General features: G+C 40.4%; 1 long non-coding RNA gene across 2 annotated transcripts; it reads left to right on the top strand.

Annotated features, from left to right (window-relative positions):
* The first annotated feature begins 143 nt into the window (after positions 1-143).
* LOC126046427 (uncharacterized) lies at positions 144-11,322 on the top strand. Of its 2 annotated transcripts, none has more exons than XR_007508327.1 (3): positions 144-474; positions 621-884; positions 11,234-11,322. It is a non-coding gene; the product is annotated as an uncharacterized LOC126046427 (long non-coding RNA). The 2 variants fall into 2 exon arrangements; XR_007508328.1 differs by lacking the exon at positions 11,234-11,322 and adding an exon at positions 1,311-1,460.
* The last annotated feature ends 5,142 nt before the right edge of the window (positions 11,323-16,464 follow it).

A 16,464-nucleotide genomic window follows, 5' to 3' on the forward strand; every position in this document is an offset into this window, starting at 1 on the left:
AGCTGCCGGCTGGGGTTAAAGCACAACAGTCCTTTTTGGTGCCCAACGTGGGTCTCCAAGGGTTCAAGACAATGACAGATTTGATCGGAATGTGCCAGGTCAAATTTATAGCTGTTATTGCTGTTTAGCTATTAATTGCCAGGCTCCTGTGCTTGCCGTGGTCTTGCTTGCCTCACTGTATCTTAGAGTCTAGGGCTTGTTAGTGGCTGCCTTCTGCTTTCGCTGCTGGCTGTACTGCTGTACCGCTTATCCTCCTACTGTGCTGTGCCTGGGAGCAGTTTGATAACAGCAATGGTGATGTGCCTGGGCTGGCAGACGGCCAGGGCATCGCTGCTCTTTCCGTGCTGCTGTGCCGGACAGGCTGGAACTCCAGTGAGAACTCGAGTCAAAGGGACTGTGACCTGTGGATGAGTCCACGCAGGAGCAGGACACCACGACGCGTCTGTGGCCGTGGCGAAGCCCACGCTGCAGCAGGTACACCTTGAAGCATCAGTGGCCGTGGTTATGTCTGTGCCGCAGCAGCTATACCTCTGAAGGGATCGTGGCCCTAGGGTAAGTCCACGCTGGAGAAGGTACGCCTCAAAGCCTCCGTGGCCGTGGCTAAGCCCATGCTGCAGCAGGTACACCTTGAAGCATCAGTGGGTGGGCATGAGGTCATGCTGGAGCACCTCAAAGCCTGTGGCCATGGATAAGGCCCCGACAGAGCAGGTACAGCCCTGGAGGGACTGGAGCCGTGGGTAAGGCCGTGTTGGAGCAGGTTTCCTTCTGAAGGGGCTGGGGCTGTGGGTACGGCCACGCTGGAGCAGGTGTATCTCTGAAGACATTGTGGCCCATGGAGAAGGCCACGCTGGAGCGGGTGCACCTCAAAGCGACTGCGGCTGCGGGTAAGTCTATGCCGCAGCAGGTATACCCCTGGAGAGACTGTGGCTCACCGAGAAGGCTCCACTTGGAGCGGGTACAACCCTAAGGGACTGCGGTCTGTGGGTAAGTGCAAGCCGGAGCAGGGGCAAGGGGAGGAGTTCACTTCAGTGTTAAACGTCATGGTCTGGTCCGAAGGGACCAGGGGTGGAGATTGCGATGGAAATACTTTTAAACTGTTGTAACCCAGGGTTTGAGTTGCACATTATAGGAATTACTATAGCAGGAAACCCTTGTTTCTAGCCAGGCTAGGAGCAAGGGGAGGAGTTCCTTGCAATGCTAAACTCTATAACTTGGCCCAAAGGGACCAGGGGTGGAGACTGTAATGGATATACCTTTAAACTATTGTAAACTATGATTTGAGTTGCATGTTAGAGGAATTACTGTTGCAGGAACCACCTGAACCAGCAGAGGACAAATCTTGCAAGAAGCAGTGGAACTACAGCAGCGACCTGACCTGGGTTGGCTTTGGTGCCCAGTAACTCACACAAGACACCACCTCTCCTGTCCTGAGTGACCACCATAACAGATGGAGCCCAAAGTCATGGACTAAATGAACTCAATGGACATTTTTGTGGACATTTGTGGATGTTTTGTGGACATTTTATGGACATTTTACAGGGGTGGTCCATAGAGTAAGGTAATGATATTTGTGTATTATATCAAAGGGTGGGAAGGGTGGTGGTAGGTAACAACAATACAAAAAGTATTCTTCTCCTCTTTTTAAAGACTATCCCATAAGTGATGAGACCTCATGGTTCCTATTTTTTTTCTCCAATAGCTTTTTCCTAGTTGAAGATCTGGGTTTTACAATGGGAACCTCTACTAACACTTTTGGGGAGGATGGGCGGTGGGGAGATGTCTCATTTGGGTTCAGTTTTCAAAGTCCATGTTATGAAATATTACTGTCTGAATAATTTTTTCCCTTTTTGTCTGTTATGATGAACACATTTTAGTGTGTTCACAGAAGTGAACTGAATGAAGTCCCTAGACTCCCTCTACTAAATGCAGAGAAAGGGTATCTCCTCTCATATGTTTCATCATTGTGAGTTATAAGGCTTAAAGAAACGGGATGACTTATATTCTGAAAATGTGTAGATGTGTGGTCTTAATTCAGATGCCTAGACACAGGATGTCTAGCATCATTTGGGATGTCCTACTCTGTCCAAACATCTGCGTGGGGTTGACAAATACAACACATGACTTGGTGGAGACTTGCACCCTTCTCTAGAAGCAGCTGGAGGCTTCTCTCGGCTATCTCAAACAGACATGAATGCTTATGTTCAGACAACTTTATTAAGTCTGTCGTCTCTCTGTTTTGCATAAAGAGCAAGAGATTCAAGTCAGGCAAAATAAATCCAATCAAAAGCACACAGAATCAAGTGAAACTGATGTGATGGATGGCAACATTGTGCAGATGTGGTAAAAGTTTTGTAACATAGATGATAACTCTCCATTCCATCCTGTATCCTTTTTCCAGAATTAATCATCTCATTACTTTGGAGTGATAACTTGTCCTTTATTACAAAAGAAATTGTGATAGCATAGCAACCAGTGAATATTGTGAAGTATAGTATTTTGAGTTTCCTTCACAGAAATATGTCAGTAATACTGGAAATGTAGAATGCTTTCTAAATTTCACCTATCCCCTTTTCCAACATCCTCTCCCTTTTCACTATTATTCTCTGTTGATAAATAATACAAGTGCAATGCCATCAGCATTGGGCCTTCCATAATGCTGAATAGGATGTAACATAGTAGACAACAACAAACAGAGGCCAGGATGGTGTGGCTGAAGGGTAAAGGAAAGAAAAGACAGAAATAGAAATAATACTTAACTATCACATGTAGTCACCCTTTTAGAGAAGTGCTATGCAAAAACAGAATACTACAGCAAAAAGGTCACCTTAGCTATCTGAACTGTCATAAAGATTAAAATTGAATTACTCAGGCAAAGTAGGAAATCAAGATTTAGTGTGCATTTACAGAGGCACAAACTTTTTATACTATTCTTCTGTATGTTAACTGTTAAAATATTCTACTGCTCCATTTTGCTGCTTCTTGAGTCTAATGATGTTATGTATACTAGAAGTTATGGACCAGATTATGAGACTATGTAGAAGGCAATATAGAATTTTTTGTAACAGTACTGAATTTCTATCTGGAGCTGCTAGAGCTCAAAGCACAAAGATCACAACACATGGTGAAAGTTGTTTTCTTTTATGGATCAAGTGATGCATCCTTGTACAATTCATTTTACAAAACAGATTGCTTAGATTACAATATATAGAATTGGATGTCACAGATATGACTTTTATTGGCTGGGCAAAACTAACTGCCATATTTTATACATCATAGCCATAAGATCAATCATAATACAGTAATAAAAATTAGCTATTTTATACATTTTAAATTATTAGCAAATAACAAAATTACCTTTAGTAACTTTAGCAGCCTGTTAGAATCAAGGAATTCATATTATTCTAGCAATTGCCGTAGGTAGTTTTACCTTAATAAAATATTTTGAATATATTTATAAAAGTATTTTCATTACATGATTACAGAAAATGCAAAGACTATTTATCGATCTTATGCTTGATTTTATTTAGGAATAGCTGACAAGTGGGAATTTATTCTGCTTCTGATTGTCTTTTATTGTCATATTTACCAAGTTTTTAGTTGTTTGAGTCTAGTTTTTCATCAATATGCCATGTACAGTCATCAGATTAAGTTATGGCTTTGCTATCTGCTATCAATGTAGATAAAGAAATGTATACTCATATATTTAACCTGACACAGAGAAGGGAGATTTAATTAACAGTTCATAAATCATATCATATTGCCAATCTGGTATAAATATACCAAAAGGGTTTGATCTAATCTGAATTTCTATGTGCACCAAATCTATCTTCCTCCTTTTTTCACTAATCACCAATTGCTTTAGTACTATAATAGATATAATAAATCATATACTCGTAGTAAAAGGCACTGAATAACTTGATTGCTGTTTTCACCATCACAATTCAAGACCTTGATTTTATTCTCAAATTCTTAACAAATTTCACAGAAAGGCTTCATTGCAAGTGGCAGTTGGATGACTCGTCTGCAACCCAAACTGCATATACATCATCGACAGCAACACGGATAACCCTTCTAGTTTGTGCAGAATAGTATATTTGGTACATTTCAGATGGCTGTGGACAGAGAAAGAAAAAAACTACAAACCATAAGCTCAAACACTGGAAATTTCAGTGTTATGTTTATCAGTCATGCAGGTTGTTCCTTTCACTTTTCCAGTGGAAGCCAAAGAGTTCGTTTGGCATTAATTAATTATTTTAAATCACCTTCTCTCCTTTATTAAAAAGCCAAGTTCATACTCTCTTCAATACTCAGCCCAGCTGGGGTCTAACTAACCTTAAGAAATCTTGAACATTGCTTTAAACAGAACAGAGAATTCTGTAGCCAACCTATAGGATTAACTTTGGTCTTCTTAGTCCTGATTATGTGCATTAATCAGAACATCATCACTATTCTTATCAGCACTTTCTTAGAATTAGCTATGTCTGAAAGCTGTCAAAACTGTTAATATTTAAAACCAGATAATAGTAACATTCCAGAATCTCTGACACCCCGTTATGACCCTTTGCTGAGGGAACGGCTGGGTAGGATACTGTAGCTCTTCAAGAAACATTTAATCTATGGAGGAAACAGAAATCATAAATCTTTCTTCATATATGCCAAGGAAAATAATTGCTTTTTTTTTTTTTTTTTTTTTCCAGTTTCTTCTACCATGGTCTGTATATCCGTGATACCTGACATTGAAGCTATAAGTAATTTATCAAAGACAGAGAGAAATTCTAGGAAAGGAAGTAGGACAACATTCTAGCTTCAGAGTGCTAATGGACAGGTGCTTTCTGTAGTTTGTGTCAAATTTACTGAATAATAAGAGAAATTCCACTTCATGTTTCCTTGGTTACAAATCTCTCTACTTAAGGCATTAGAATTTGAAAGTCAAGCACAGAGTAAAAACATACAGTTCAATATAGTCTAGGCTGAAATTCTGAATCTCCTTCTAGAACAGGGTAAAATATATTTATGTGTTGAATCCCAATGAGTGAGATCCTCATTCTTCACAAATCAGGGGTCTAAGAATTTTCATTAAGATTAAGGTATGAGACTATAGAAACAGACCTGCAAAGGTTTTCTGCCTTTTTGTATGATCTGTATGTTTTCAGATATTCTTTCCTTGAGATCTAGGAGTCACTACTGTTCCCAGTGGGTCCAACTTGTAATACAGTTGTTCCAATGTGCACTTTAATCAACTTCATTCTGTAGCAGAAGTAGATGAAACATGATCAACTCCCTGTCTCAGACAACAGGATAGTTTTGGTGTGATCAAGGAAATAGATAGCCAAATTAGGAAAACAACTTGTAGGTCATCAAGAAGTCCCACCCAAAGTGTTCAGAAGTGTCCAGAACAAGCAGATTGTGAGCGCCAACAACAGTGAAGCAAATCAGAAAAAAACAGTAAATCAAAAAAACAAATGACCTGATCATCAGCAAGGTGTTCTTTAGTCAGTCCTACAGCTAAGGACACTGAAGACTACTGGGATAACCAAAACTGGCTGAAAAACGACTGCAGGGAGGGAAGTCCCAGAACCACGCACCAGGAGCCAGGACTATCTCTTCATCCTCTGGGGAACCCATGGAACAGAGAAGAGACCAGGGAAGCCTCACAGCCCTGCACCAGGACTATGCATAGCACAGAAGCAACTACTATGCTCACTGCCAAGCCTCCCTGCAGGACTGCACCATCTGTCATGTGGAACAAGGAGGTCATGCAGAAGCCTCTATGTTAACCTAGCTGCCTCCTCTCCCCCACTGCACCATCTCCACTACAGCACAGGGAAGTCATGTAATTAATAAAACTGCATATATTGGTGACTGAAGTGCTTTAGTATGCAAATCTATTTATCCTCTATTTTACTGTCATTTGATTTTATATATGATACATGTAGGTTTGACTTACTGGAGCTAAGGGGAGTCAGGGGAAGCAGCTCTTAGACAACAGCAACCTTGAGTAACCTAGTGAAAGGAAATGGATGGTGATGCACTACTTTTTGATCCTTTTTGGAGCTGAATACTATTGAACAGCACTAAGATCTGAGGGAGCAATCTGCAAGTAAAATGTGCTGACATTGTGACTGCTTTCACTTTGAGAGGAATAAAAGACAATTTAGAGAGATCTTTTCACTGTTGTTACTTACATTAGCATGATCTGTTCAATACAAGCTAAAAATTTTCCACTCTTGCATAGAAATGATTTTAATTATTTTTTATTTAGATGCAAAAAACTTAATGAAAAAGTTTCTCAGATTCTACTTGATTTAGATAAAGTATATAATTCAGCAGGGAAAAAATGCTAAATGAAATGGAAATTACCAGTGTGACAGAAAGCAATCTGCTTTGGACTTATCTAGCTGACCCTTACATGTTTGCTGCAGAGCACTGGGCATTATTTCTGAGCCCCCGGTATCTTATTGGCATTTGTAGCCTTGTGCAGAGAGCAGTAATTTGCAGTAAATCTCCTCACACAGGCAGGGTTATATTCAGAATGAATTCTTATCTGAATAGTGCAGTGAATATTGATGATAAAATACTGAACTTTCATGCTTGGTAATAAGAGACCAACTATTTCATAACTTCCTTCCAAAAGATAAAGGCAAAATCAACAGGTGGAAGAAAGCAAATTAGTACCTTGGAAGCACTAAAAAAAACCCCAAAACCAAAAAATCCCCACAACACAAGAGATAATTAGATAATTACTTAAACCACTACATAATTACTTAAAACACAACAATATCCTTTTGCTCTCGACTCCCCTTTTTCTCTTACCTGTCTGATGTGACAAATCAATCCTCTAACAGCACACATACCGCTCGGACCATTTTGGTTTTCTGGCTTCACACACACCCAGAAGAACAAATGTCTTCTTCTGATCCCACTAGCAAGTAGCTTGAATATTCTTCAGTTCTCTCAGGCCCCGCAAGGGAATGTGGCATGAGAGCAGAAGCTGCTGTAGTCCTATTCACTTTCACCTAATAAAAAATTAGACTGCCGTTAATGAAATATTTGCGAGTCTTGTAACACAAGTACAGTTTTTGTCTAGTGAACATTATACTTGTACAAAGACATTTCCAAGAGTAGGTCTTCCCTGTCTTCTCATTTTCTATATCTGTGCAAATAAAATAGATCAGGCACATTCTTGATCATGATGCAGTCTGTGTCCTTACAGCTGGTCTTCCTTATTCCCATAAACCAGAGGGTTCAAATCCAAACTTGCTGTTGCTCACGCTCCTGGCAGGTGCTAACCCTGAAGCATGCCCAGGCATTGTCTGAGGGAGCATAAGTAAGCTGGAGCCAAAACCATGCCATAGACCATAGCAATTGTACGGATCATATGGATGGAGTATGGATGATTACATGGCAGTGCTCAGGCCCATTCCCTGTTCAGTTTACTAGTGTAGATGTAGACACTGAGAAGAGTTGGGAGTGCCAGTGAACACGAAACAGCATACGTTTTTTCAAGGACAGTTTCACATAGGTTTTGGTGCTGTTGAACATCAGATCCACAGATTTAAAGAACATTTGTTTAAGTGGAATCCTCTTTCTATAGCAAGGACCAGAATTTTGAAGATTTTGTGCTTAAAGAGAAGAAAAAATTAAAGAATCTAACTCTGTTAGAACAAGAAAAATGGAAAGGAAGTGATTAACATTTATCAAACATTTCATTTGAAAGAAGTTTGAAATGTCAGAATGGAAAAGCCAAGAAGAAGCAACAAGGTCAAATGTGTTTCACGTCAGAACAAAACTAGAATTATTTGTATCACCTGTTCTCTGTAGAAGATATAACCAAAACAGAAACGTTCCTACAAAAGCTCCCATTTTTCTTTGGAAAATGATTTGGCTAAATTTTTATTAACCCTTTTAAGAACTCTTCATCAATGTTTTCCTCTATGGTTCCACTATATCTGTTAGAGAGGGAAGGACAGGTCATCTAGCAAATGGGGGTGACATTTAAACTAATTATTGAACACTTCTAACTGAAAGTGTCATCATTGCTTCATTTCAGATTACTTTTGGTTTTGGGGGAAGGAATGCCAATTCTAGGATATTACTGTGTATGAATCCTTTTTGTGTGTGTGTAGGAAATGCATCACTTTTCAACACACACAGTGTCTCATTCAAAACTGCTGACATCAACAGGTACAGTATGTTGGCATCATCCTAAACACATTTGACAGAGCAGCTTTGCTCATGGTGCACTAGAATGAGGAATACTCATGGGATGTCTTAACCTACTCCTAGATTTTGACTATAGATGCACCAGGAGATCTGACATAGCCTCCAGCTGCCACAAAAGACCATCCTGCATCTGTATATGCTGACATACAAACACCCAGTTGTAGTTTTTTAGCATCAAACTAAATCCTGCTCCTAACTACTAGTTGACAAATATATATCTCCAGCCCCTAGACACAACATTCATTAAGCATAAAATTTGAATATATGAACAATTCAAACACTGTTAAACGTAGACCAAGTTAGTTAATGGCTAGAAAAAAGAATGTAAAAATGTTTAAGACAATGCAATAAAGCTATAAAGTACTTATAAATGCAAAAATTTATACAGATATTTAAAATAATTTTTTTTTTTTCTTCTGGGATAATATGTCACTTAATCTTACTTTTCTTTCACTTTCTTATTAGTTTTTATACAAAGGAACCTAAATTAAATAGGTAATTTCAGTCAGGAAGTCTAGTACTAATGATAAACCACTTTGCCAGTGTAAGCTGTGACTACACTTCAAGCTACAATATGCTTTTAAAGGAAATCTGGCCTAAGTGAAATCACTTTCTGCAGACCAACATTCCTGATGTCTTTATTCTGCAGCATCTAAAAATGCAGGGTGTAATCTTGGCTTCTCTAAAAATAACAAGGATTTTACCCTTCAGCTTCATACAGCCAAAAATCCACCTGCAATTTTTTAAGTGTCAGAGTGAGCTGCTGCCATGCAATGAACATGTTCTGTAGTAGACAAAGTTGTGATTAGTCTTGATAGAGCCGTGGACAAATTTAGTGGAGCTATGTTTAGGACTGCAGAGTTTCTCAATTCCCCTCCACTCACGGCATGGGAAAACTAAGCTGATTTGGGTTGCAAATATCTCTGCTGAATGCAGAGATTCCCCTCTTTCCTCTCCCTGCTTGCCTCGCATATAAAAGATTTTAAGAGTAGCCCTACTTATTAAAGTAGAACCAAGAAAGAATCTTTATTTAGTGCACATCCACTATTACTTGCATTAGTAAATCATACTGCTTGTTTGGCCCGACCCCATGTGTTACATATGTCTGTCATTAATTATAGATACTATCTATAATAGTGTATTCTATTGCTATCATGTAAAAATAGAATGAACTGAATTTATTAAGAAATAAAAAACAAAGAAAAGACAGGATATATGAGTGAATTTGTTTAAAATATAACTTTATATATGGCAGAGAGATACTGTACAGGCTTTGCAGGTATAGTAAAATAATAGGGTAATTAGCCTATTACTTAATTTGAAATTCATGGTTGTATCCACCTACTCCTGTAGTTCTGCAAGGCTACAATTGTATGATTTTATAGATAATTTACATTTCCATATTTGACTGACTGACTACTGTCTGTGGACATAGAGTGACAAATGAGAGGCAGATTTGTGTCACAGCTGGATTGCAAGGTGAAAAAAACCCAGCGAGATGTGTCATTTGCATTCACTGCTATACTGGGAGAATGATGGAGAAAATCACATTTGGAAACTCTCTAATTCAAAGAGCATCTCCTGATGCTGTGTGCTGCAACAGCAAGGGATTTCCAGAATTGTGCACTCTTGACAGGAAAATACCTTAGAGTTATCTCTCTTAAAAATAAGCATGTAATAAAAACACAGGGTAGCAACTAGTGATACTTGCGAGAGGCCGGACGCAGTTACCGCCTCAGACCGCCGTCCTGACGGACAGAGACGGGCCCTGGCTTTCGCGGTTGAGGGAAGGAACGGAACCGGCTTGCAAGGCCGCGCAGCAACGCCACACGGGAGGGACGGATGGAGTCAACGTCTCCAGCGTCGTGGCGGGGCGAGTTCTGCCCTTGCCCGTCCCCGTCCCCGTCCCCGTCCCGGGCGGTGAGGAGCCGCGGGCCTGAGGCGCCGGGCCGGGCCGGGCCGGGCCGGGCCGGGCCGGGCCCCTCCGAGGAGCGGCTCCGGCCGCCCGCCGGGAAGCCGGGGGGTCCGCTGCGAACCTGCCGACCCGACCCGACCCGACCCGACCCGTCGGGAGGGCTCTCCGCGTTCTCCTCCCTGCCCCGCTCCGCTCCCCAGAGGAGCCAGGCCGGCGGTCCCGGTTCGGTTGGGCCCGGTTCCCGCGGGTGACACGGTTCGCTGAGGGAGTTTCCCGCCCGCTCCTGCTGTGGCAGACCCCGCCGCCTGCTGCCTGTCACACCGGTGGCCCGAGCTCGGGCCGCTCCCGCCGGGAAGAAAGCCTCCCGCCGGCCGTCGGCTGCCCTTGCCCCTTCCTTCGGCCCCAGGGAATTCCCGGCTCCACGCCGGCCCGCCCTGGCCTCTCCCGCCCGGGTCCTGATAATGCTGTATTGCATTTATGTCCTTCAGGAAAGCTGTGCATTAAAGGCTGTATTAGAGACTGCAGAGGCTCTTGTAAATGACTGGCTGAAATGAATTGATGAAACTCTTCAGTAGGAAAGAGCCTAAGTGGATTGGAAATGCTTGGGAATTTAGGTCTTAATTTTCAGGGTTTGGTATTTATAGCTGCTACTATTTTGAATGGTAGCATCGCTTCCTCCACACTCATTTTGGCTGAGGTGTACTCGCAAGACAATTTGGAAATGAAACTGTAGGAAAATCACCAACTCTTTCTAGGGAACGTTGCTGATGGAGACTTGCCTCCTCTGTGGTTTGGAAATCTGTGGTTTCCATGATTATTTTTCATTCAAGTTGTTCAGAATTCAGATCTTGATTTTTTTTAATCTATTCTGCTTGAAAGGATTCTTAAAAAGATAGTATTAGACAACTATTTAGTATTTCTTAGAGTTAATAATTAAGGGGTCCTTCAGGTTTAAAAGACCTGCAGCACCCATTCTACCCCATCATTTTTCTTTCCCTCTCCAACCCACAGTGAGAATATTCATGCCACTGAGATGTTGTAAGACAAATTATAGCTGAGAGATATTTAAACTGTACCTCTTTTTCTTGCACATAGGAGGATAGTCAACATCTGACAGAGAGAATTACTTGGGAGGATACCATATGCCTTAAACACAGACTGGGGAAGATGAAGATGATGCTGGCTGACAGTAGGGAGCATTCTGAGGAACTTTTAAACAAGGGAAGATGTGCATTTATCTCTTACTGAAGAGATATTTTTCAAAAAGAACACCCACTGTAAATACAAGCAAAGGAGAACAGAAGTAACTTCTTTCACCTTTTAGTTGCCAGAAGACTCTAGATATTTTTTTCCCCACAGATCCCTGTGGTTAATGTTGCCTACGCTGTTCTAAATTTTAACAACTAACAAATTGTTCCAAACTGAGTGATGAATGCTGCCATTTCTTTCCAGTAACTTTAGGATTCAGTTACTATTTTCTGAGTAGGAAACCATGGTGAAATCATATTGAAAGTCATACTCTATGCCCTAAAATAGCTGCACCTTCATTTCTAGAGAAGTCCAAAGTGCAGGTTATTAAAAAAATATTGCATGACTTAAGTTATTATTGGGCAGAAATACATGGTCTACTTCTCCCTTTCAGAGATGAAACACGTGTGAATCAGAAGCAAGGGAGTCTCAGCAGTAGCCTCTTACACAGATACAAGTGCAGTGAGCATATTGTAACTGTGTGGCAATAAACATCTAAACAATGACGTTTCATTCCTTATAAGCTCCCAGGTGCTGTACAGGGCTAGGCACACCTGTAAATATAATGTGCTTCTTCTTTTTATAGAAGCATTGTCCTTTATAGATATAAATAAAATCAGTGCATACATTCCTAATTTCAGGACCAGATCGACTGTTTAATCGATTTCCCCATGTAAAATTAATTGCCTTTTCATAACAGCATGCTCTCATGTACTTACAATGCACTGCCTTTCAGAAAAAAAAAGACTTCACAAAGGTTTAGAAACTAAACAGCTCCAATGCTGGTAAATCCCAGAATAGCAAAATATTTAGTTATTGACAGCAATTCTTGTCCTTGAAATCTCAGCGTTTTAGGCTTACTCACTGTAGGAGCCAGAAGAAATTGGCAAGTAGTTATTGTTCTTTGTTCAGTTTCCATAGCAGCAATAATAACAAGTTGGGTTTTTTTTTTGTTTTTTTTTGTGTTTTTTTTTTCTCATCTTTACAAACCTCTCTTTTGCCTTCACAATAGTGGAAGTTTCGGGAGATTGTAACCCATCTGCCACTGAATATACAATTGCTCTGCTCCTGCCTAGGAGGAGCTGTGTTGCAACAAATACTGTTTGAGTATAGGTATATGCTTGAGAATTTGTCATTGCATCGTATTGGTCTTATGTTGTGACGTGGTGAAGTTCACCACTTAAGAAACCATCATGATGCAAACATACTTCTCCCAGGCACCAAGTAATGTTCTGGTTCCTTTTTTTCCCTCTGGTAAGGAAGAAGCATTGTTGTCTGATGATGTATCATAGGAAGAAGTTTAATTAGACTATGCAGCTTTACAGCCATCTCCAAAATACTATTTGATAAATCTCAAATAATGGCAGCAGTGCTCTCAGTCTGACTTCCACTGAGCATGGCTTATATTGGTCAGCATCCATCCTGTTCCACGTGGAGGTCTGAGGTGCGCCATATCCTATGCTCTGACTTTTATGGAAAAAAAATCAGGAATCAAACAGTGATCAAACCCACAACATGTTTCTTGATCTGATCTTGAGTTGTGCAGCTCTGTTTAACCCTCTCCTGAAGTTCACACCAAAGTGCCACTGGACATTTTGAATATGTCCTTTTCAGAGGTGTCATGGGCAGGAGTCAGCCCTTGTTAGATATTGTGGGGGGTATGTGAGATGTTGCCAATTCGTGTATCATTGAAAAGTGGGGGAGAGAACGTTCATGAACTGGGAAGGGAAAGGAGCACAGCAAGTGTGGAAACCTGCCACTGCTGTGCTGAACCTGCTGCCTCCAGGGTGAGGGAGGTAGAGCTGGAGAATGTTTTCCCCAGAAAAAGAGAAATCCCCTTTCTGTGGAGAAAAGGAATGGCTGTCACCTCTCCTAAGCTCTGCTCAGTGCCAGATCTGGAGGAACTGCTCTTTCTATGGGCTAAACACACTGAACTCCCAGAGTGCTCAGGATCTTCACGAAACAGGCACTGGATAATTATTACAACTTTCTTTTGGTCTGCTTTCTGTCTCTGTCTAGATTTTGACTTAATGTCTGCACAGATGTGAGCTGACCTCTCTTTCTCATAACTTGAATCTCTCTACATGTTTATTTTCATTTAATTTTGTTTCCTGTGTAAGCATTATGAAATGAAAGTGTTTAACTTTGGTAACACCAGCACAGCCACCACACTGATTTTTAGGGAGCCAATTTACTGTCAGTGAAAGAACTGCTGAGACGAATAGTGATGTCTAGTTTCATAGGTTATTTTAGCTCTCACGCAAAATAAGTGGCATCTTTGACAGGATAAGCACCCAAGCTAAGAAAACGCATGGAAAAACCCCCCTCATTCTACGTGACAATTTTGTCATTCATTTGCTTAATGTCATGGTCCATGAACAACTAGTGGTGAGAGACCGTGATTTTGATATGTGTATACTTTTAATGGTACATGACAACTGAAATATCACAACACCTTCTCACCAGGGAAGCTCTGTATGCTTCTTTCATTTCCTGAGATACTAGCCCACAGTCTGATGAAGAATCAGTTGCTAGCTCTGCTGTGTTAGCTGACATGCAAAAGAGCCTTAACTGTGTCTTTATCAACTTTCTGTCCAATTTTTAATGAGGGACTGAAGACTGCTTTGTCTTGCTAGAATAAAAATGTTCTTTCAAAAAATCTCTTCAATCACTGAACAGTTCTAAAAATGAACTTTGGTAAATGTGATGTGCTTTTCTTTAGCTTTACTGTGAACTCAGTGAGACAATTTTGGAGGTGCAAACAAATCCTGTCACCCTCTTCAGAGCAAGATTTGGAATCTCAGGAGTCAGGGTGCGTTGCACATCAACCTTCAAGAATTTACTTGAAGATGAACAGTGTTACTATCAGTGCATGAAGAGAACTCTCCTCTTTGGCTAACCTTTTTTCATGTTTTCTGGTTTTCATGTAGAAACTTTGTTCCATATTTTACAGACAAGATGCGAAAACTAGGAGTCTGAAATAATTTGTTTTCCAAGATAGGAAGACAATCATAAATCTTTAAATCTTATGATTCCCTGGCATAAGTTACACTTTATACATATCCAGGTATAACTGAAGTGGAGCAGCCAGCTTCTGAGTTGATCTGTGTCAAAAATGTCACCCCCCTTTTAGTAATCCTCTATCCATTTAAAATCTAAAATTACCAGGGAAAAGGTGATACTTGCAGAAGAACCTACAGGCCTGTTTGAAATTCACAAAGCATAGGTATTGACTCCTATGTGAAATGCCATCAGGCATGTGGGACATCCACCTTGACATGGCTGTATGGGAGACCTGTATCTTTCCACAGCCGGCCAGGTAGGACACTCTAGTGCTTCAGTTGCCCATGTTTAATGAGCTAAACTTAGCCCTTTGTGTCATTCAATTAAAAATGTTTTTTGTGTGAAGAGAGAATGCATGTTCTAAAGGTAAAAAAGATCTTTGGCTTATATGTGTTCAAAAGCTCCATCCTGTGCAGGGAAGTGCACTTTCCATTCTTTCACATCTACAGATGTGAACTGTGATGGCATGGTACAACAATAATAACATTTTCAGCCTTGACCTATGTCGTATTTCATGAATAGACATAATATGGTCTATGGTCAGGCCACAATGTCTTATGTGGCCATCAGATCCATCAGCACAGGGTAGAAAGCGATAGAGGAACAAGATTTGCAATAGCTACTCACATTACAAACCCACTTAGAGATGACCTGTAAGTTAATATATAAATAAACAAACCACAGCTGAAGAGGGGAATAGGATGGACCTCTGGATATAAATCTTTCATTTGCAAGTAAGACAAGTGACAATTTTGTCCTCCTCTCCAAAATTGTCAGACTCAAATCTGTGAACTTTTTTATTATACCGACTAGTACTTAATTATGTTAAAGAAGTTAATGAAATCAATTACCTGTGGACCAAAGGCAAGGATTGCTCTGCATAGTTGCGGGACCACAGTCTGTAATTAAAAAAAATAATTTATATGATTTCATATTTCTGGTATATGTTCAAAACTTAAACTACACTAATAACTATAGCATAACTTATTGATACCCAGTATGTGCTTTTCTCAAAGTAGTCCTGCAGCTTTGAAGTACTTCAAAACACAAGTTTAATATGTGCAGCTTAGGAACTGCTGAATATCAGGAGTGCTTTCAGTGAAAGACAAGCTGCTCATATCTTCCCTTTGAAAACCTCAGTGGAATCCAAAACACATCCCGCTTCAGTGGGTAATTCCCCTGAAGCTAATGGCTTTATTGACAATTGCAACTCCATCAATTCTTCTGGTTTATTTGAAACGGCTCATATGAGCCAAATGTATTATGTAGACTTAAATTGAAAATGTCCTAGTTGTATTTGTGTAATAGCTTAGGCAAATACTCATGTACCCAGTAGCCATGGTTTAAAACGGGAACAGGAGAAGACATTCAGCATCACTAGTTTCAAAGGATCATGCTCGGAGCAAAATCCAAGTAAGAGTTGAATGCTTGTGGAAAGAAGGAAAAGCGAAGCTCAGGTCAAATCTCAAGCACTATTATTAAATACTGTCAACAGGTAACTCAGGTTGTTTCCTGTTCATTCGGATGGGACCTCTCACACAAATAAGAGGTCACCAACGTGAGTAAGAGTTCAAGAGACTGACGTTTCTCTATTTTCACATCATTCTGGGAACTGTGTACTGTGGAAAATAACCAATGCTCTACCATTATTCAAACAGTCAGACCTATGCAACACCTTAACTCAGAGGCCGCCTTAACTTGCTATTCTAAATTCCCATTTTGCTCTCTTTCTGACATCTTTTTCTATCTGCTAAGAGTCGCTTTATTATCATGGGTCATAATGTCGATATAAAAAAAAATCTGCTATAAAGAAATCCTCCTTTAACTGTCAGAGTTCAGCACACATATAAGTAATTAAATTCAGACAATGACTGGGCAGATTTCCCCAGCTCCCTCCAGCCAGTTGTAATCATCAATCTAAAGAGCAAATCCAGGTTTAGAATCTCTGACATTCCAGCTCAGGGCTGTGAATTGAGAATTTGTCTCAAATCCCTGACAGTGAAGCTGGGCTCTTG

The sequence above is a fragment of the Accipiter gentilis genome, chromosome 16 (assembly GCF_929443795.1).
Source record: "Accipiter gentilis chromosome 16, bAccGen1.1, whole genome shotgun sequence".
Lineage (NCBI taxonomy): Eukaryota > Metazoa > Chordata > Aves > Accipitriformes > Accipitridae > Astur > Astur gentilis.